We start from the raw sequence: 22,862 nt of genomic DNA, 5'->3' as shown, positions 1-22,862 counted from the left end.
TACAATGGTGTCCAGGCAATTGTGAAGTGAGAATGTAAATACGCCATTTTTATTCCATGCTGCAACCACAGCCTAAGCCTGGCAGGAGATCAGGCTGTTGAAAGCTATGGTGGCTGTACCAGGTTTTTCGATTTTGTCAACGGACTATATGTATTCCTGTCTGACTCAACATATCGCTGCACGCTGGCGCTCAAGGGTTTGCTGGAACCCGATGGTGTGAATGTGCAGATGCTGCCAAAGCACTGGTAGAAGGGTGGAAGAGTATTCAGGAAGTCCTGGATGAGCTTGCGGCACATAAGGAGCATAATGCAGATATGAGAAATCAGGCCGAGGGATTTTTGCGCAGGATGGTCGAACTTGAGACAGCAGTTATGGCGACTGCCTGGAACAATATCCTTGGCCGTCTCAAGAGTACAAGCATTAGCCTCCAAGATCCTACAGTCAGCCTGAATACGGCAACTGGCTAGATGGCATCACTGGTCGACATGGTTCAGTTTGCACGGGACAGATTTAATGTGTATGAGCAGATGGTGACCGAAAAGATTCAACACGGCAAATACAAGGCTGAGCAGCATCGAAGCCGTAAGCGAATGCCTGATGAAGGAGCTGCAAACGAAGCAGACCTCAGTCCAAGGGAAATGTTCAAAACTCAGACGTATCTGGCCATGATCGATAGTCTGTTAGCTGAATTGGAAAAGCGGATGAAGGCGTATGACGATATTTGTAAAACATTTGGATTTCTTTCGGAGTTAACGTCATTGAGCATTGAGGAAATTGAGGACAAAGCTAAGAATCTCATTTCCTCGTATCCAGATGACTTGGAAGACACACTGGTGGCTGAGCTGATACAGTTTGCTGCATTTATGCGCACTCAGAAACCGGTGACTGTGAACGAATCAGCAGAGCTTACCACGTACAAGCTTTTGTCATTGTTGAATCTTTCTCAGACATTTCCAAACGTCGAGATTGGGTTGCGCATCTATCTGTGCATGATGGTATCCAATGCTTCCAGCAAGCAGATCTTCTCAAAGTTGGGAATAGTCAAAGGAGAGTTGCGGTCCTCAATGGGGCAGTAAAGGCTAAGCATGCTGGCACTTATGAGCATTGAGCATGAGCTGCTGCACAGCCTTGACTTCACTGACACGATCAAAGAATTTGCGCTTGCTAAGTCTCGAAAAACAGCAATATTAGTAAGCAGCACTAGCACAGTAGTAAGAGTGACAATATGCCTAGGTAGGCTAGGTTAAGTTGATCTGGTTTAGCTTTTTCTGCATTAAGTGCACTTTTCAGACAATTGCTATTGAATGTTGACGTCACATAGCTTGATGTTAATCTCGAGTTATTACGATAATACGTCGACACGTCATTATTATTCATGTTCAATAAAGGCTGGCTGGTTACGTCACAAGCAATTAAGGCTTCTTAGTCGGTCTGAGAGCACATGTACGGTGAGTGTCAAATGCACATGCATCAATGCCAAGAAAAAAATTTGCCCTTTTTATGCTGCAGCATCAGGCCCAATTTGGTCTTAATCCAGCCTTGACTTCAGGGTTTGTTCCTTGGGCCACTCCTCTTTGTCATCTACTTTTTGGAGTTCAAAGGTAATGTTAACTGTGTCATACATAGTCTGAGTAGAATTTCACACCTTCTGACATCTGAAGAGGTCCTGCCTGGACAGCTTCAGCCTGAGCTAAATTCTGAGAATGGAGTTTTGCAGTCTTGCTGTAAATAAATGTATACACCTCAAAAACGATAAAAGTTACAAAAATTCTAAAATACAAATTATTCAGCACACATGCCTCTTCACAATGGTGCTATTAATATGTCAGTCACACACAAAAGTAATTTTAGACTGAACAAGTAATTAGACATTATATACATTTACTTATAATTATGCAAACAACTACGACTATCTCCATAATCACAGCTCAAAGACCCAAACTATCGGTCTGACTTTTTTTTGGCAGATGCTATTTTCATTTTCCTGCAAACTAGTTTTGTAGATACCACTTCATAGGATCATAGGAAGTTACTAGGCTATTGGCCCTAAGGCCCTTATAAGCTTAGCCAAGAGTTTAGCCCATGTACAGACAAATCAGCACCCGATGCCCCTGTCCAGCAAGGACAAGGGTGGAATCCTAGGGATGTATTTTCTATTTCCCATCCAGTTATCCAAATTGTACTTAAAAAGGGGTAAAGAGGTACCCTGGTTGATGTGGAGAGGAAGTCTATTCCACAGATGGGGGAGCCTCTGGGACACAAATCTGCCCCACCAACAAGTCCTATTGATGTCACATACCAGGCTGAGGCCATGTGTGTGGGTTACTCGAATGGAGTTTGACTTGCGTATATCCAGCAGCCCCATCAAGTTGGAGTCCGAGATCGCCTTGTATGCTAGACAGAGGTCACTTCTGAGGAGTCTGTATGAAACAGAGTAGAGGGATACAGCTTTTAGCCTATTTGTGTATGGAAGATTTTTGAGGCCCTGGATTCTCCTGGTGAGGAACTTATGTGATCTCTCCAGCTGCTGCATGTGCTTTGCGAGGTACATACCGAATGGGGTGTTGTACTCAATAATGGGCCTTATAGGGGAAGAATACAGGGATGTTATGACCTCCTTGCCTCTGGATGAGATACCCTTACTTATGAGGTGGGCTTTCTGTTCAATGGAAGCAACATGGTGGTCAAAAGTCAGGTTGCTATCAATCTGGGTGCCCAAATCCCTCACGACTGCCTGCTTGCTTAGGACATTATTAATATGATAATTTGTGGGGACATCACTTTCCCCAAAGGGAATGATAATGGGTTTTTTTGTATTCAGCTTGAGGCCATGTTTCTGGCACCAGTCATTTGTTTGGGTGAGACCCTCTTGGAAGATGTCCACGTCACTAGGGGAACTGATGACAGCGCCCATCTTGCAGTCGTCTGCAGACTTGGTCAGCCACAGCCCACTGGTTTTGGCCTGCACCTCAGAAAAGTATATCCCAAATAACAGAGGCCCCAAGACCGAACCCTGGGGTATGCCACTCGATATGGGTCTATTGCTTGAGGTGGCTTCCCCTACTTTGACCAGGTGGGTTCTATCAGTGAGCCAGTTAGCTACCCATCTGGTAACATATGGATTGATGCCTAGTTGAGAGAGTTTATCTATTATGCCTGAGTGGGGAATAGTGTCGAAGGTTTTGGCCAGGTCAGGGTAGGTGGTGTGCACTGTCTTCCCCTCGTCCATGGCTTTGGTGACTGTCTCATAAAAAGTCGACCAAATTTAACAGACATGACCTCCCCTTGATGAAGCCAAACTGTGTAGGATTGGGTATTTGGAGGTTGCCAATGTCTTTGATAATGAGGTCCATGATAATCCGTTCCATGGCCCTGCAGATCAGGCTAGTTAGGCTGATGGGTCTATAATTTCCCGGATCGGTGGACAGTCCACCTTTATGTAAAGGGATGACAGTGGCTGTCCTCCACTCAGCTGGTACAAAGCCAGTACTCAGGCTTTGGTTGAATAGGGCACCTAATGGTGCTGCAAGTTCCTGCCTAAGTTCATGTAGGATGCGGCCTGGGATATTATCGGGTCCCATGGAGGCTGTATTTTCTGCCTTTGAGAGAGCAATGATGACCTGATCCCCTAGATATAAGGGGAAGGGGACAAGTATTGGGAATGTCCTGATTTACTGATGGGGAGGGGACAGAGTGGTGAAATTTTGGCTGAATCTGTTAGCCAGCAAATTTGCTACATCTACGGCATTTGTATATGTGGTGTCCTTGACCACCAATTCTAAACAGATCTGAGTGCTACCTTTGAGATTATGTAAAGAAGGTCTTATGATTGTCTCTAGTAGATGTGGCCAATTTGGACTCAAAATTTGCTTTGGAGGATTTCACTAGTGCTCTTATTTGCGTGTTTAGGCTAAGGAGAGATTGCTTCAAATTGGGCACCTGCTCCTTCTTGGTCCTGGACAGCTATTTTTTTAATTTTGTTATAGAGTTTATTTATTGCAGATGTCCACCAGACAGGTTTACTCTTCCTTGCAGAGGATGATTTAGTCCTGTCAGGTATTCTTGATTCCATGCATCTATATAAATGCTCGTATAGTAATTTGGTATAGTTTTGGATACTGATGCTAGTTCCTAGAGAGGGGGAGGGGGTGTGAAGCTGTTTATACCATCCCGCAGGAGCCTGTAATCAGCTTTGGAGAAGTTTTTTTGCTTGACCCTAGCTAGAGGGGGTTCAGGAGAGATGGTGATTTCAAACATGACCGCTTTTTGGTTGGATCTTACAAGGGAGGATGATACTGCAGGGATGCTGCAGTGGTTACTCATGTTGGTTAACACCAAGTCCAAGACATTATCACCTCTTGTGGGGGTATCGACTAGCTGTTCCAAAGCATCTGCATTGACAAAATCAAGGAATCTCTGGGCATTTGTGTTCTGGCATGAGTAGTTTTTCCAGTCTATGTTTGGGTAGTTAAAGTCACCCAGGCTCGGGGTAAAGGGTTGATTCTTGATAGATTCTAAGAGGTCTAGATAGGCAGTTTGGGCATCTTGAGTCAGATTTGGGGGCCGGTAGCTAGCTATAATTTGTACAGGGATCTTGTCAATGGCTAACTGCACCTGGAGTGTCTCCTTTGCGACATACTGTTTGATCAGACTGGAGGAGTGTATGTCTATAATATATATTAAGACTCCACCTCCTTTGGCTTTTGCTACGCACAGTTTGGGGTCTGAATGTATGATAGGATGAGTAACCATGTACGGCTGGGGTATTCTCCACAGCTTTGAACCAGGTTTCTATGACTGCGCAGATGTCAGCATTTTCCGGGGTTAAGAATGCTTGCAATGAGTGCAGTTTCATGTTTAGACTCCTAGCGTTTAGCAGCATGACCTTTAATTTGGGTTTTGTTGAAATTTTTTAAGTTGGTAGTTTTAACCTCATCACTTTTTCTAAAAAAAGGCACATTTCTGAAATACTGAAAAATTATGAATTGTATATATATTTGCATATTTAATGGACAAATAAATGTAAATATCTGCCATGCAGTGCTAGTTAGATACCAGCTGTCATTGCAAATTGTTTTCTGTATTATGTACACTTTCATTTGACACCATGGAGTATGATGTAAACACCCTCCAGTCAAAGTTAACATAATTATGAATATATGCCATACATTCATTAGGTTTCCAAGGAAAAAAAAAATCTGAATTTTTGTGGTACCAAGTACTACATTGATTAAAGGGGCCATTCGTGACATCTCTGGCGACTTGGCATGTGAAATACTGTCCAAGTACACAACACCGAGTATGTACAGAAATATGATAATTATTGCAATATTCAAATTTTATTACTAAACTATAAATATATATTGACTGGTAGAAGGTATACAGCTGGTATCAGTGACATTCTGAAGATAATGGAGTGACACAGTCAGCATAACTGTGCACTTTGCTAACTGTGAGGGCAATCTATCTGATAAGTTCAAGTATACTGACTATAAGCTTAATGGAGTGATCAGTACATTCCCCTTGCAAACTTAGACATACAATAAATGTATCCTGGAAACATAGCTAAAAGGCCTCTGCTCAACATGTCTAGACAAGGCAAAAACATACAGACATTTGTGTCACTGGCACTCAAAACTTACTGAGAAAGATAACAGAACAATACATTCAGCATAACTATGCACTTTGTTAACAGTGCAGTTAACCTAGCTGTGAAGTTCAAGTATACTGACTGTAAGCCTAACGGAGGGACCAGTACACTCACTTTGCAAACACTGACATACACTGATGTATTTTGGAAGAATAGCTAAAAGGCCTGTGCTTAACATGTCTAGATAAAGGATGCCAATAATTGGTGGACAGCAGACAAAACATCTGGACAAAGCAACAAAATCACTGATGGACAGTGGTCAAACAATGGATGTTGTGTCAATATTATTCAAAGCAAGACCATGCCCTTTAACATTTTGTTGACATGATTCTGGAAGAATACCTAGAAGGCCTGTGCTGAACACAGTGTATTTCTTTCAGTCTAGGGTGACATTAGATCTGGAATCCTAATTTTGGCATCATAAGTTCAGAGGTTTATACTAAGCTAATGAGAGGGAGAGAAGGTTGGATGATGTGCGGATAGTGAATCATGAAGTGCAGTGGATTAGCAAGGAGGAAAAGTGTTTTGGTGCCGATTTTTAAGAATAAGGGTGATGTGCAGAGCTGTAGTAACTACAGCGGGATTAAATTAATCAGTCACAGCATGAAGTTATGGGAAAGAGTAGTGGAAGCTAGGTTAAGAAGGGAGGTGATGATTAGTGATCAGCAGTATGGTTTCATGCCAGGAAAGAGCACTACAGATGCAATGTTTGCTTTGAGAGTGTTGATGGAGAAGTACAGAGAAGGTCAGAAGGAGTTGCATTGTGTCTTTGTGGATTTAGAGAAAGCATATGACAGGGTGCCTAGAGAGGAGTTGTGGTATTGTATGAGGAAGTCAGGAGTGTCAGAGAAGTATGTAAGAGTGGTACAGGACATGTACAAGGGTAGTGTGACAGCGGTGAGGTCTGCAGTGGGAGTGACAGATGCATTTAAGGTGGAGGTGGGATTACATCAAGGTTCAGCTCTGAGCCCTTTCTTATTTGTAATGGTGATGGACAGGTTGACAGACGAGATCAGACAGGAGTCCCTGTGGACTATGATGTTTGCAGATGACATTGTGATCTGTAGTGAGAGTAGAGAACAGGTAGAGGAGACCCTGGAGAGGTGGAGATATTCTCCAGACAGAAGAGGAATGAAGGTCAGCAGGACTAAGACAGAATATATGTGTGTGAATGAGAGGGAGGATAGAGGAATGGTGAGGATGCAGGGAGTAGGCGAGGGTGGATGAGTTTAAATACTTGGGATCAACAGTTCAGAGTAATGGTGAGTGTGGAAGAGAGGTGAAGAAGAGAGTACAGGCAGGATGGAGTGGGTGGAGAAGAGTGTCAGGAGTGATTTGTGACAGATGAGTACCAGTAAGAGTGAAATGGAAGGTCTACAAGAGGGTAATGAGACCAGCTATGTTATATGGGTTGGAGACCGTGGCATTGACAAAAAGGCAGGAGTCAGAGCTTGACAGAGCTGAAGATGTTAAGATTTGCACTGGGTGTGACAAGGATGGACAGGATTAGGAATAAGTATATTAGAGGGTTAGCCCAGGTTGGAAGGTTTGGAGACAAAGCCAGAGAGGTAAGATTACGTTGGTTTGGACATGTGCTGAGGAGGGATGCAGAGTACATTGGGAAAAAGATGCTAAGGATGAAGCTGCCAGGTAACAGGAAAAGAAGAAGGCCTAAGATAAGGTTTATGGATGTGGTGAGAGAGGACATGCAGGTGGTTGGTGTGACAGAGCAAGATGCAGAGGACAGGAAGACATGGAAACAATTGATCTGCTGTGGCGACTCCTGACGGGAGCAGCCAAAAGAAGAAGAAGAAGAATGACTGCCAGTGTCTTTACAAGCCTAGCCATGCAATCCAACACAGTTTTGTCCCTGAATTCCTTGGATGCCTACATGGTGGAATATGTTAGTAAAGAAGTAAGGTTATATGGGGGTATGTTAGTTGGTGACTTGGTGATTAATTTATTTACTGTCTACCTCTGTCCATCGGAGACATGGGGGGTAAGACTGGGAGTGAATTTCCAATTTCCTATTCGATGATCAAGGTTCCATTCATGTAGATGGGGAGGTTATTCCATAGTCTGGGGATTCTTTGAGATGCATATTACTCTCTCCAACGTGTTCTATTTATATTGCAGACAAAGTTCAGGCCCGTGGATTTAGTGGTTCTGATACTGTTTGTTTAGCTGATGTGCAAGAGATCCACCAGAGCTAGATATGAGGATGCCTTATATGTCAGGCACAGATCACTTCCCAGTAAGCTGTAGGAAACTGAATACAGAGATAAGGCCTTAAGATAATCAGTGTAGGACACGGTATTCATACCTTGGATTCACCTGGTGAAGAATCTTTGAGGACATTCCAGCTGTTGCAAGTGCACTAAATATACAGAACCAACTAATATTACCAACATCCTGGCAGACAGGTTCAGTGCTAACTTTTCCCCCCTCTCACCCCCTAAAGGGCCCATCTCTATACCGGAAAAATGCAAAGTTCCTGTGATCACGGCTGCACAGCTAAAAACCACACTCTCCAAAGCCAAGAACAGCATCCATGGGACCTGACAACATCCCAGCCTGTGTTCTACACAAACTACAGAACAAACTGGCACCCCACCTAAGTACCATCTTCAATCATAGCCTTACCTCAGGCTTTGTGCCCACTAATAGTGCACAGCAATGGTCATCCCACTCCACAAAGGGGGAGCCACCACGGACCCCGGGAACGACCGCCCCATTAGCCTGACAAGCCTGGTCTGCAAGGCTATGGAACATATCATCATGGAACTTATAAACAATGACATAGGTAATCTCCAAACTCTGGACCTCACCCAGTTCGGGTTTGTAAAAGGCAGATCATGTCTCCTAAACCTGATAGACTTCTTTGAAGCGGTCACCAAAGCCGTAGATGAGGGTAAGGTGGTTCACACAGCCTATCTAGATCTCGCCAAGGCTTTCGACACCATCCCCTACTCTGGAATTATAGATAAACTCACTAAACTCGGTATAAATCCTTATGTCACAAGATGGGTTGCCAACTGGCTCACTGACAGAACCCACACTGTGAAAGTAGCAGACTCCAAATCTGACTTCAGACCAGTGACAAGTGGAGTACCACAGGGTTCAGTCCTGGGTCCTCTCCTGTTTGGTATCTACTTCTCTGAAGTACAGGCTAACACAGAAGGTCTTTGGCTAATGAAGTTCGCAGATGACTGCAAACTAGGAGCCATAATCGAAACTCCTAACAATGTGGACATCCAACAAAAGAGCCTCACTGAGACAGATGCCTGGTGTCAAAGCCATGGCCTCAAGCTCAATGCCAAAAATTGCATTGTCATCCCTTTTGGTAAAAATTCTGTACCATGAACTACCACATAGGCGGTAGTCTACTTAACACCGAAAGTGTGATGAGAGACCTTGGGACACAGGTGGACAGTAGTCTCTCCTTTGATAATCACCTTGCCACAGTAGTCAGGAAATCCTTCTACATGGCACACCTCATCACAAAAGGTTTCTCATCCAGGAAAAAGAGGTCATTGCTCCCCTCTACTCATCACTCATTAGACCCCATTATAGAATACAGTGCACCTTTTGGTATGTACCTCACAAGACATCTACAACTGGAAAGGCCACAGAAATACCTCACAAAGAGGATTACCAGCTTCAAACAGATGCCCTATGCAGACCTACTCAGAGGCAATCTCTGCCTTACATACAAAGCTATGTCAAACCCAGAGCTGTTGGACATGCTCCACTTAAAGAAATCCCAATCCCTCCAAGCTACACACTCTAGGGATCTAAACCTTGTCACCACAATAAACAGAACATGCTGGGGGGATAGATTCCTGTCCCAGAGACTTCACATACTCTGGAACAAACTACCTATCTATATCAAACAAAGCTCCTCATTAGAACGCCAAGAAAAATCTTGATGATTGGATGGGAGATAGGAAATTCACCCCGGGGATCATTTCTGTGGCTCTGCTCGACAGGGGCACCGGTAAATAATTTTCATAGGTGGCGAAAGCCAGGGTACCTTTTTTGCTAGGCTTATATAGGACCTAGGGTCAACAGCCTAGTACCTATCTATGAACCTATGGTCAGTGACGGTTGTGCCATTTACCACCAGTTCTGCACAATGCTGAGTGTTACCTTTCAGGTTCCTGACACAGCTGAAGAAGGCCTGGTGATTGTCCTTAGCCTGGGAGGCTGTCCTGTCCTCTTCATTGGCCTTGTTATTAGACTTCTTAGTTTCTTGTTTAGTTGAATCAGAGAGCTTGTCTCCATTAGAGTAGCTCTTTCTGATTTTGGCCATGATTTTCCTTCTTTTGTTATATAACCTGTTAAGGTAAGGATTCCATTCTGGTACGTACAGGAGCCTCAATGCAATAATTTACACATTTGTACAGGGTTTCTGTAAATAATTCTACATAGGTAGCTGTGTTCTCTGGGTTTGGGGGAGGCCTGAAGTTTGACAAACTGTCGCTTAATAGGATGTAGTTTGCTTTAGAATAATTCCTGTTACAGGTTTAGTTGGGTTTTCCGGGTTGACATTTATTTTGCTGGAGACAGCTTTGTGGTCCGTCATCATGACGATGTGACACAGGCGTTTGCAATGCTAGGTCCAATATGTTTGATCTTCTGATAGCAGTGCACACTATCAGGTCCAGAGTGTTTGTGCTGATAAAGTCTAGGGAAACATTCTGACTGTCAGTTAGAAGCAGTATGCATTTCCCAGTCTATAGAGTAGTAGTTAAAGTCTCCCATGAATAGGGAGACTAGTAGCTCTAGGTAAGAGTTGTGAGCTTCAGTAATCTCTTGGGTACTAAAAAAAATAACCTCGTTGATATTGAAACTGAAGTAAAACAACATTGTTTACACCTTTTCAGGTACATGCAGGTGGGATATAAAGTGATTGACACCGGTTAGCACTTCAGTCAGATGGTAAAAGCAGTTCACAACTTGATGAAATTGTGTGAAATACATTTATTCATCATCATGACATGTCAATCACTAACTGTGCATTGAAGGTCAGAGAGGAGGTGAAAACAGGCATGGCTCCCCTTCTGACTTACATGTATATGTACATTCTGGTTTGAGTCATTACTACAGTTATTAATTTATGATATATAGTATTAAAAAGAGTTCACACCATAACGTTTCATCTGTGTTGTCTATCTTCATTTTCATTAAACTGTGGCCCTTGGTCTCGGTTACAACCCTCAGAACCATCCGGCTGCACTCCAAGCTTGAGATTCCAGAGTTCAGCTCCTCCCTTCTACCTATAATGCACCTCTCCCTCACATTACCTCAGATCAAGTTTGCCCATAGCATAAAGACCACAAATTTCCAACCTATATAAAGACAACCATCCAAGACCATGAGAAAGGAACTCAGGAGTTCAACCTGAAGGAACAGAAGTTCATCTGAGAGTTCCACCAGGTCTCCCAAGGACTGGAAGGGGGAAGGGAGGAGGGATGGTTAATGAAAATGAAGATGGACAACACAGATGGAATGTTACGATAAGAACATAACTTCTTTATCTGATGTTGTCATATTCATTTTCATTAACCTGTGGAAGAGAGTCCCCATCTACTGAAAAACCCCAGATGGCCCTCATGGAAGGATATTCCAGAGTACTGCAGAGCCAAAGGCTTATAATGCAAAACAAACATATGAGGATTTGACCAGGTAGCTGCAGCACAAATATCTTCAATCGAAACCCTGGACCAAAAGGCTTGAGAAGTCACCATAGACTTTGTAGCATGAACTTTAGTAGCACCTGGCAAGGGTAAGTTTCTGGTCGAATAGATACAGGAAATACAGTCTCTCAACCATCTAGACAGAGTAACCTTCATAATGGATTTTCCTTTTTCACCCTCAGCGAAGGATGCAAACAACTGCTCAGATTTCCTGAAGGATTTGGCTTTGTCTAAGTAGAAATGTAATTGCCTATGTACATCCAGCAAATGAAGGGTGTACTCTCCTTTATTCTGATGATTAGGGAAAAAAAACAAGAAGCTTGACAGACTGATTAATGTTCCCCTCCTTGGATACCTCAAGCAAAAAGGATGGCTTCTTATGTAAGGTTACTCTGCCTTTGTGAAAAATTAAGTATGGGAATTTGGAAGAAAGCGCTTGAAGTTCGGACAATCTTTTCACAGAAGTGACCAGCCACTAGAAAAAGGGTCTTCCAAGACAGAAATTTTAAGTTAACTGTAGCCGCTGGCTCAAAGGGAAAATGAACCAGTACTTGTTAAACCATAGTCAAGTCCCATGGAGGGGTAGGGTCTTTGGTGGGCGAAGCAAAAAGGTGCCTCTAAGGAAGGGTTTACAAAGTTTTGATAATGCCAGGGGGAAGGATCTAGGCCAAAATGAAAACTGGAAATAGCTGTGAGCTGGACCTTACCAGCAGATTAGCTAGTTCCATCATGGAAGAGGGATGCCAAAAAGTCCAAACCGACCGCAATAGGAGCCGTAAAGGGCTCTACCTGTTTCTGCTGCACCTAAATGGAGAACCTTTTCCATTTACTTTTATAAATCCTGTGGGCTAAAGACTTAAGGGATGAGATCAGAATTTTTTGGACAGGGGAAGAAAGCTTGGGACATCTCGTCATCATCGGAAATGGAGAAACCATGCGGCTAGCTTCAAACCCTGAAGGTCTGTGTGGGGATGCCCTGACGGGTGAGAAAGAAGGTCCGAAATTGGCTTCAACCTCAATGGCGGGCATATCAGGTGGCACCAAAGAAAGGTGAGCCAGGTTTGTCGGGGGCAATGAGGATTACCTTGCTCTTCAACCTGAGAGTCTTCTGTAAAAACTTGGGAATTAATGGCAGAGGAGGGAAGGCACAGAGAAGACCGGGAGGCCAAGCATAGACTACAGTGTCTCTGGGTGCCTGTCCTTGAGGAGGGATCAAGGCAAAGTACCTGCTAAACTTGTTGTTGAGAGGGGGGATGCAAACAGATCACAGCAAGGTTGACCTCATTTCGGAAAGATCAAATTTGCCCTGGACTGATTCAAAGACTACTTGTGAGGCATTAGTAACACTTGGCTGAGCCTGTCTGCTAATATGCTGGACTCTCCCAGAATATGCGCTGCTATCCGAAAGCGGTTGATAGAGATCGCCCATTGCCACACCCTCACTGCTTCTTGACATAGGGGGTAGGACATTGTTCCCCCATTTATTGATGTACCAAACTATAGACATATTGCCTGTTTGTAATGCAATAGTCCCTGGAGGTAGAAAACTGTGAAGATCTTGCAACTCTAGAAGAACCGCCCTCATCTCCAGTACGTTGATATGCAAAATTGGTCTCTTGAGGCATCCATGTGCCTTGAACTGTCTGACCAAGATAATGCCCCCCCCCCAATCTGGGAGGCGTTTGGGGGAGGAAGGATAAATGGCCATCCTTGAGAAATGTCTTCGGAGTGAAACCACCAAAGCAGAGAATCCCTACATACTCAGGAAAATTTGATGGGGAAACTGAAGAGACCACTGGACTGCTAACATCCATTACAGGACCTGCATGTGCAGGCACACAGTAGGTAGAAGCATTACAGTGGCCGCCATAGAGCCCAGTGCTCTGAGAATCAAGCTGGCCAGAGGAGTTGGGACGGCCAGAATCTGCCTGATCTGAAGTCTTAAATCTGCAATCCTCTCTGTAGTTAGAAAGGCCTGGGATGTCCTTGTGTCCAGATGCACTCCAATAAAATTTACAACCTCAACTGGTTGCAGCTGAGATTTCTGAATATGGATTGTGATTCCTAGGAGAGGGACCAAGTGTAAGCCAGTCAGCCAGATAAGGAAAAATCTAGAAACCTTGCAGCCTGAGATGTGCTGCCACCACTGCCAAACATTTGTTGAACACCCTGGAGGTTGTGGTGAGACCAAATGAGAGTGATCTGAATTGGCAGAGAATGGCTCCCAGTCTGAAATGTTGATATTACCTGGACTGTCTGTCCATTTTTATGTGGTAGTACGCGCCCTTCAGGTCTACAGAGCACATCCAATCGTTTATCCTCAGAATTGGTAAAAATGGACTAAATCGTGACCATCCTCAACTTCGTGTGCTTTACTGACTTGTTCAAGGTGATCAAGTCCAGAATCGGACACAAGTCTCCTGTTTTTTTGGGCACTAAAAAGAATCTGGAGTAAACACCCAATCGAACTTGATCGGGGGGGACTTTTGGATGACTCTTTTGCCTAGTAGTTTTTTTGATTTCTAAGGCTGCACCCTCCCCATAACTGGGTGGAACATTGGAGAGGAAATTCTTTTGTTTGTGGGTTTCTAAAAAGGGAATGTAGTATCCTCTGGATACGATCCTTAGCACCCAACAATCATATGAGATGGCCTCCCAGGCTGCTAGGTGCAGGGAGAAGCACCCCTAACCTGCCTCCAGAGAAAGGCAGCTGGGCAATCATTCAGCAGCGCTGGAAGGGTCGGTCTGAAAAAGTTTTTTGTAACCCTTTGCTTTGTGAACCCCCTTGTGTGCGTGGGCGGCGTCTTCCAGTATGGTTGTTAACCCCTCTGCCCCTAAGGGAAAAGCCTCCCTGGGCATCCAGAAAAGGACCCTGCGACTTACAAAACCACATCTTTTTACTCCCACGCTGGTTCCTGGAAAAGGACCTTTGCAGGGTAGAAAAATGGATCCCGATGGTAGACAGGGTCTTTACATCCTTTTTGTTGCAGAAGTGTCTGTCACGAACTGTCGGCCTAAACAAGCTGGAGCCATCAAAGCAGGTGTTGATAAAGGACTGTTTAAAGGGCTCAGCAAAGTCACACAGCCTCATCCAGGCATGGCACCTTATGGCAATGCCAGTATCAGCCACCCTTGTGGTACCCTCTGCAGCATGGGATATCAGCCTCATGGACACATTAACAGTGATTGTAGGGTGGCCAGTCTGGAGGAAAGGGTCTTCTGTTCCTTAGAAGACATGGACCCAGGAAGAGAGCTACAAAGTTCCTTCACCAGATCCCTTTGTAGCATTGGGAAATGTGATAACTTGTTTAATGTCCTCAAGGAAAACAGGAAAGAGGCATAAACCCTATTCCCAAATCTGTCCAATGCTCATGATTCTTTGTTGGGAAGGTGGACAGAAGAGCTCTCTTGTGCAAGCTTCTTCTTGGTGGCTGCCATGACAACCACAGCATCTACCAGGATACCCTTGGTCCAAAAGGTCTTGACTGAAGGGGCACTCAAAATCTTGTCCACCCGCTTGGGGACTGGCTCTACTGTATCTGGCTCCTTCCATGCCGTAGTCGACACTAGCACATTTAGTGGATCAGCAGGGGGAGACTCCCAGGTAGTAGACAGGCTGGACCCAAACGCCTCCCCTGATTCCTCCGGGGAAGGGAATGTCTCCAAAGGAGACTTTGTCGGGTGGTGACCAGGGGGACCCTTCTCCTTCCTCAAAATCAGTGTCAGTGGTGAGGGATTCCACAAATCCATGTGTCTCCTCTTATACAACTTCTTCCTCAGTAGGATGCTCTGGGGAGGTGTTAGAAGACTCTCAGGGGTCCACAGAAGGGACATTGTGGAGGCTTTCCGGGCCCAGCTGTCCACATGGCAGACTTCATGCCTCAGGCACCAGATCAGGATGGGGAGCGGGAGGATCTGAGGAGGTGCGCACTGAGACTCTCCCAGGGTGGGAAAGAACCATCTCCATCACTTCGAAAGCAGAATTGTTTTGACCCTCTGACAACAGTTCCCTCGGAGCCGAAGCCACTGAAGCAGACACCTCGGGGGGGGGGGGGCAAGCCTCGCACTCCGAAGGGGGAGTCAGAGCCAAACTATCGAAGGCCAACACCCCGAGGTGGACAGAGAGCTCCGAAAACTTCAGAGTCGATGTCAACCCCCCCAGAGCCAACCTCGAAGCTGCAGCTCCAAGATACACTTAGAACCAATGAGGTCATGGGAGTGCACATCGAGGAAACAATTGGAGGCAATTGACTCTTGACACCCTGGCACCTGAAACAAATGGAACCAAGGGCTCTGACACTGAAGGATGGGTTGGCAGAGGAGCTACTGGTTGGAACAGGGAAACCCTCATGGATCCAGATGTGGATGGAGAGGACACAAGTCCCATCTGGTTCTGGGCCTCAAGGAGCTGCCTCATTAGTCTGTCCATGCCCTTGGAGGTAAGGCTTTGGGAAGACCTGCAGGAAGCGGAATGGGGTGGGGTCGTGAAGATCTTCTGTGTAAATGGGAGGGAAGACTTCCTAGAGAGTCTGTGCAGTGCCAAGCTAGGAGCCGAAACAGAAGCTAGATCTGCCACAGAGTAACACTTGGCCCTGAAGCCACTGAAGATGATCGGGGGGGACAGGAGATAAGAGCCAAGGACCCCAGATCAGAATGGATTGGCTCCAAGACTCTCGGAACCTTTCTGAGCAGCTCTGAGGAGGACCTCATGGACAAGTGTTTTCTGTTCTCCCAGACCTCCCAGGACTTTTTGGATGGGGGTAAGCCCCTGAAGTGGAAGGGATGCCCAAAGAGAAGGAAGGAGGGAGCAAACCCTTAATAATAAGTTTGCTCTTCCTAAACGTCAATGCCCTAGGATGGAACCCTCTGCATACCTCACAGTGGTCATCCAGGTGTGTAGGCCCAAGACAGTACATGCACTTCCTGTGGGCATCAGATAGTGAGATCGTATGTCCACAGGAAGTGCATTTCTTGAAACCAAGGGGTTTCTGGTCAGCGATAAGGAGATAGAAAAAGGAGATGTCAGACAAAGAAGGAAAGCTTTTTTTTTTAAGCTAGAAAGCTAGAAAGAGGGAGAAGAGAACTATGGCGCGAGAAACCTGATTAAAGGAAAGGAAATGAAAGGCGGAAGAAACTACTTGTAGGTAAGGAAAAAATCAGGAAGGTAGAAGAGAATAGTACAAAAAATATTGTACAGGAACTTACAACTAGAAAAATTCATGAAGGAGCTCAGAGCCCAGGAACCTTTTTGCTGAATGAACGTGCGGCAAATGAAATCTGAGGTAGTGTGGGGGGAGGCATTATGGGTAGTAGGGGGTCTATATTATCTTATTGACAGCTTAGGTTGTTGAACGCTTAAACACTGACACCTAAGCGTCGAAAGCTTACAATAGCGAACGGACACATAATTGAATTCTTTCCTCGGGAAAGAAGTTGCGTGACTGTTATCGGGGATTTGCCCTTTCCCCAATGTAGAGCGATCTCTGAGTTGGTATATTTAGTTGGGGGGTGGGGTGCACAGCCCCCCACTATGCTTGGGTGTGTTTGTTTATGGACGGCCACGCAAATTCTTTCCCTGAGGAAAGAATTTGATTATGTGGCCGTTCGCTACTGTGACCTTTTGATGCTTGGGTGTCGATGTTTTAGGATTCAACAACCTAAGCTGTCGATGATATGATATAGACGTGGTAGTAGGGAGGAGCTCAACTCTGGAATCTTAGGCTTGGAGAGCAGCCGGGCAGTTCCAAGGGTTGAAACCAAGACCCAGGCCCACAGGTTCATGAAAATGAAGACGACAACATCAGATCACTTTCTGAAAACAATCCACATTTTCAGAACGAATACATTCATAAAACACTTAAATCCTATCTTCAGACCTAAACATTGGTACCATTCCTGAGAGATGTCAAGGCACATGGAACTGGGCAGTAATGAAAAAATATTTTTACAAGAAAAGACACTGTAGTAACAATTTGAAAGTGAAAGACTGTGTACTACGAAAGCAGTTTAGGCATATAAAAGGCACTCCTTGCTGCCTTTATTGTATCGAGATATGTAGCTCTGGCTATGCCTTATGTAACCCTGGTCTCATTAATAACCACTCTTAGTACAGGATGAGATGGCCAGGAAATTAAAGAGTGATAAGGGCTTGCCTGTTGATCTCTTTCTGGGAATGTAAGGGGAAGAATGCTCCAGAGCCATGGTATATCAGTAGGTCCCAACTGGAGACCACAGACCATAAAAAGAAGTTATGTACTCACCCATAATGTTCCATCTGTGTTGTCGATTTTCATTCCTCCTCCACTGATGGGTTTGGATCCGTGGAGTTAGATCCAACTCAGCCGCTTGTGGCAATCCAAACCTCTTTCGCTTCTCCCTTATCCATAATGTATCCTTCCCATTACCTCAGATCTTGTTTGCAAGCAGTGTGAAAGATGTACTCTTACAATTTATACATATACTTGTCCAATTTGGATGAAGAAAAAGGATAGTGAGTTTTAGAGAGGAAGGGGCAATGCCATTTCTGGAGTTGGTGAAGGCATAAAGATGCAGCCCAACTGTTATGTCCTCACACTTTCCTAGATGAAAAACCTAAAAAGGTTGGGGGTTGGTGGGAGGGGAGTTGAGGAGGAATGAAAATTGACAACACAGATAGAACAGGTAGTAATGAAGTCCAAAAAGTGAGAACAGTCACCACGAGTAAATCCTTCTATAGAGTAGTCCCAACTCAAGCTCCTGACACACTAAAAATATCCACGATGGAAATATGTAAAAAATTCATTTATTGGAAACAAAGAATAAGCGCTTTCGCATAGTTAAACTATGCTTCATCAGATACAATGTCATAAAATGATTCCAAAATACTTATACTAAACAACTTTTGGCGGGCTCATTAATTTAAAATGAAGCTTAATTGCCTTTCATCAATTTAAAGCCATCATTACATTCAAATGCAGTTTAAATTCAAACCAATTCATTTTCTAAAGTGCAGCATTCACACTCATCACAAAATATTTCAAAGCATTACTAAAATCCTCTGACTAGACAAAACGCTGCAGACTTCAGACATATAAAATGCATTTACAAGCTCATAATTCAAAAGTACATATTTTGAACAAAAGCATTACAACTTGGCAAATGGCAGTCAGAAATGAGAACACATCCCTCACAGGCTGAGAGTTCTTTCAGCAAAATACTATCATGGTGTTCCTTGTCTCTTAACCCATATAAACATAGCTAGAATCCCTTACCTTAATTGTAAGAAAATCTATCCAATGCAAGTTATTTAAGACAGTTCCACCATCGGTAAAAAAGCTGCACCGAAGAAGCATCAACAAACTGTTTGCCATTGCAAATTAAACATCATCCTATTCGCTATTGAGGTCACATGTCTGGATTCTCAGTAGGGAGTTCCTCCTGACCTAAAAAGTTGTCCCCACGGTCCTAAAACAAGACCATAGAGACCGGGAACTAAGAAAATTTAATATAGGTCCAGCATTTAAATACATTCTTCATACTGATCCTACCCACCATGCGTAGGACCTGTAAAGATGTATATTTTCTATTACTAAAATTTTATGTCCCACATATAAGCTACAATAAATAAACATAAAAAATATATAAAGGAAATATATATATATCAGTGTAAAACCATAACCGCTATAAACACGTATATTAATTCTCTAGTAATGAAATAAAGGCAATATCTGTATATTTACACGAACTACAAACTATTTCATATACACTAGGATAAACCATGTTGCAAAATACACAATTAATTCAGCATTACTATCCTAGTGATACTTATTTTACATGAAACATAGAACGTGTTGTATGTCTAAAAAATTAACAAAAACCTATAAGAAAGTGCTGTATTTACCACTAAATTTACATAGTAGTATACTACACAACATGTTTAGGGAATATACTATACACATGCATATAAATCATAAAACAAACATAACCACATATTCACAAAGCAACAGATATAAAATATATCTATGGTATAAGAATGTATGTGTAACTATATACCCTTATGGGACAACAATGGCAAGATATTTATTCAAACGACATCTCCATAATGCTTCCTTTGGACATCAAAACTATTCCTGTACATCAGTGTAGCTGAACTCAAAGGGGCATTTCTAATCCTACCTCTCAGGGTGGAGAGGTGTCACCCTAAGTGAACATGCAGGGTTATATACCAAGACAAATATAGATATATATGATAAAGGGTTACTCAAAACACCATTCTGTCCAACTAAAACATACCCTTGTTACATATGTGTATATATCAGACCAAGGGCTAATCTCAAAACGCCATTCTATCATGTTAAGACATGCCCTTACTATAAAATATAATAAGCAATAAAATAAAAATTAAAATATAAAACCTGTATATATGATCTGAATAACTAAATACTATACTTATCTATTCCATCATCTATAATATAGGGAGTACGTGCCCTGGTATAAAATTAATGATGTTTAGTAATGCATATACTGTAATGTTAAACAACAACTTCCAAGGTGACAAGATGTCCCTAGCATTAAATGCTTATACATCACACTCCTATAAAAAATATTTTTACAAGAAAAGACACTGTAGTAACAATTTGAAAGTGAAAGACTGTGTACTACGAAAGCAGTTTAGGCATATAAAAGGCACTCCTCGCTGCCTTTATTGTATCGAGATATGTAGCTCTGGCTATGCCTTATGTAACCCTGGTCTCATTAATAACCACTCTTAGTACAGGATGAGATGGCCAGGAAATTAAAGAGTGATAAGGGCTTGCCTGTTAATCTCTTTCTGGGAATGTAAGGGGAAGAATGCTCCAGAGCCATGGTATATCAGTAGGTCCCAACTGGAGACCGCAGACCATAAAAAGAAGTTATGTACTCACCCATAATGTTCCATCTGTGTTGTCGATTTTCATTCCTCCTCCACTGATGGGTTTGGATCCGTGGAGTTAGATCCAACTCGGCCGCTTGTGGCAATCCAAACCTCTTTCGCTTCTCCCTTATCCATAATGTATCCTTCCCATTACCTCAGATCTTGTTTGCAAGCAGTGTGAAAGATGTACTCTTACAATTTATACATATACTTGTCCAATTTGGATGAAGAAAAAGGATAGTGAGTTTTAGAGAGGAAGGGGCAATGCCATTTCTGGAGTTGGTGAAGGCATAAAGATGCAGCCCAACTGTTATGTCCTCACACTTTCCTAGATGAAAAACCTAAAAAGGTTGGGGGTTGGTGGGAGGGGAGTTGAGGAGGAATGAAAATTGACAACACAGATAGAACAGTATGGTGAGTACACAACTTCTTTATCTGATGTTGTCAATTTTCATTCCGTTCTCGACTGTTGGAACAGAGTTCCCAGCTACTTAGAACCCTGGGTGGATTCAATGAAAGATATTCCTGAGCACCACTGAGTCAAAAGAAGCTCTATTCCTGGACACCAGGTCCAGCTTATAATGTGAGATAAAAATGTGAGAGGAAGCCCAAGTTGCTGCTGAGCAAATATCATCCATGGAGGTCCTTGAGTAGAAGACTGAAGAAATAGCTACAGCTATGATAGAATAGGCCCATACCTTGTAAGGCAAGGCCATTCCTGTCTTGTTATAAATAAAGGAAATACAGTTAGTAAGCCACTTAGCCAAAGTGACTTTAGAAACCTGGGTGCCCAACTTCAATCCAGCAAAAGAAACAAACAGCTGACCAGTTTTTCTGACATCTTTTGTACTATAAAGGTAAAAGCATAATTGTGTACGAACATCTAGTAAATGTAAATATTCTCCTTTGTTGGAATAATTTGAGAAGAATACTGGAAGATTAATACACTGATTGATGTTGACTTGTGATACCACCTTGGGTAAAAAGGATGCATTAGTTCATAAAGATACTCTGTCCTTATGAAAAATGAGATATGGAGGTTTTGCCGACAATGCCTGAATTTCTGAAATTCCCCTAGTGGATGTAACGGCAACTTCCAAGACAAAAATGTTAGGTCACGATCATTGGCAGGCTTAAAGGGTAGTAGAATCAAGGTCTGCATTACCAGACTGAGGTCCCACGGTGGAGTGGGATCTTTAAAAGGAGGTTTAAGAAGAACTGTGCCATGCAAAAAGGCTCTACACAGTTTATGAGCGGCTAGTGAGCGGCCATCAAATCCACTGTGTAAATTAGACATTGCTGCTAACTGAACTGTCACTGTTGAAGAATTAGCCCCCCCCCCCGACTGAAAGGCTGTGTCAAGAACTCTAATACATGATCAGCTGGTGCTGAAAGTGGATCTATAACCTTTAGAGTAGACCAATGCACAAATCTTTTCAACTTATTAACGTATAGTTTTCTAGTGGACGGCTTAAGGGATGATAGCAAAATGTGATGCACAGGGAAGAAAGCAAGGAATGTTTGGCTATTATTGAAATTGGAAAAACTAAGCTGTCAGCTTGAGGCTTGTAAGGTCCAGATATGTCATGCCCATTGAATGAGACAAAAGGTCCAGAACTGGCTCCAGAATCCAAGGTTGGTGATTGAAGTGAGGCCACAGGAAGGGAAAACAAATGTGTCGAGGCCAAAATGGAGCAATCAGAATAACTTGATCTTCAACCTGGCAACTCTCTGAAGGAATTTCGGGATTAGAGGAACTGGGATAAATGCGTAAAGCAATCCGGGGGGCAGGGGCAATCATGGACTAGAGCATCCCTTGGTAAATCCCTCTGTGGGGGGATCAGGGCAAATTAGCTGCTGCACTTGTTGTTTAGGAGGGATGGAAAGAGGTCACAGCAAGGCTGACCCCATTTGTGGAAAATCTGTTTCATCACTTTCTGATTGAGGGACCACTCAAACAATATACACCTGTTAAGCTTGTCTGCTAGCACGCTGGACTTCCCTGGAATATGCTTTGCTAAGAGAAAGTGGTTGGAAGATGCTGCCCATTGCTACACCCTTAGGGTTTCTCGACACAGAAGGTATGATCTAGTTCCTCCTTGTCTGCTGATGTACCAAACCACTGACATACTGTCCATTTGAATTGCAATTGTTCCGGATGGGAGAGCATCCTGAAAGGCTTGAAATGCTAAAAGCACTGCTTTCAACTCTAGAATGCTGATATGCAAATTGGCCTCTTCAGTGGATCATATGCCTTGGACTGTCTCTCTCAAGTAATGGCCCCCCACCCTATCTGTGGTCACTATGGTCTTGGGCTTTGAGGGAGTAAATGGATGACCCTGTAATACCTGGTCTGCTTAGATTTACCATATCAGACTTTTTTTTGCAAGAGTTTGTAATTTGTATTGGGGCTGACAAGGGTAGATTAAGAATCAACCACTGAAATGAGAGCATCCATTGGAGAATTCTCATGTGAAACCTGGCTAGTGGAACAAGGCTTTATCACTGCTCCCACTGATTACATAGCTTGTAATACTAAGCTGGCTGAGATCATAGAGCTGCAAAGTACTTTGTTGACCTGTGACCTTAAGGTTTGAATGCTGGGAAGGGGAAGAGAGGC

At 43.4% G+C, this 22,862-nt stretch overlaps 1 protein-coding gene across 1 annotated transcript in view; it reads right to left on the bottom strand.

Moving 5' to 3' along the window:
- Positions 1-22,862, bottom strand: part of PCNX4 (pecanex 4) — a 1,626,974-nt gene that overhangs the window by 160,878 nt on the left and 1,443,234 nt on the right. The window lies entirely within an intron of this gene.

The sequence above is a fragment of the Protopterus annectens genome, chromosome 6.part0 (genome assembly GCF_019279795.1).
Source record: "Protopterus annectens isolate FY-2018-M chromosome 6.part0, PAN1.0, whole genome shotgun sequence".
NCBI lineage: Eukaryota > Metazoa > Chordata > Ceratodontiformes > Protopteridae > Protopterus > Protopterus annectens.
Note: the sequence above shows the minus strand (reverse complement) of the source record. Positions and strands in the feature narration are given on the sequence as shown.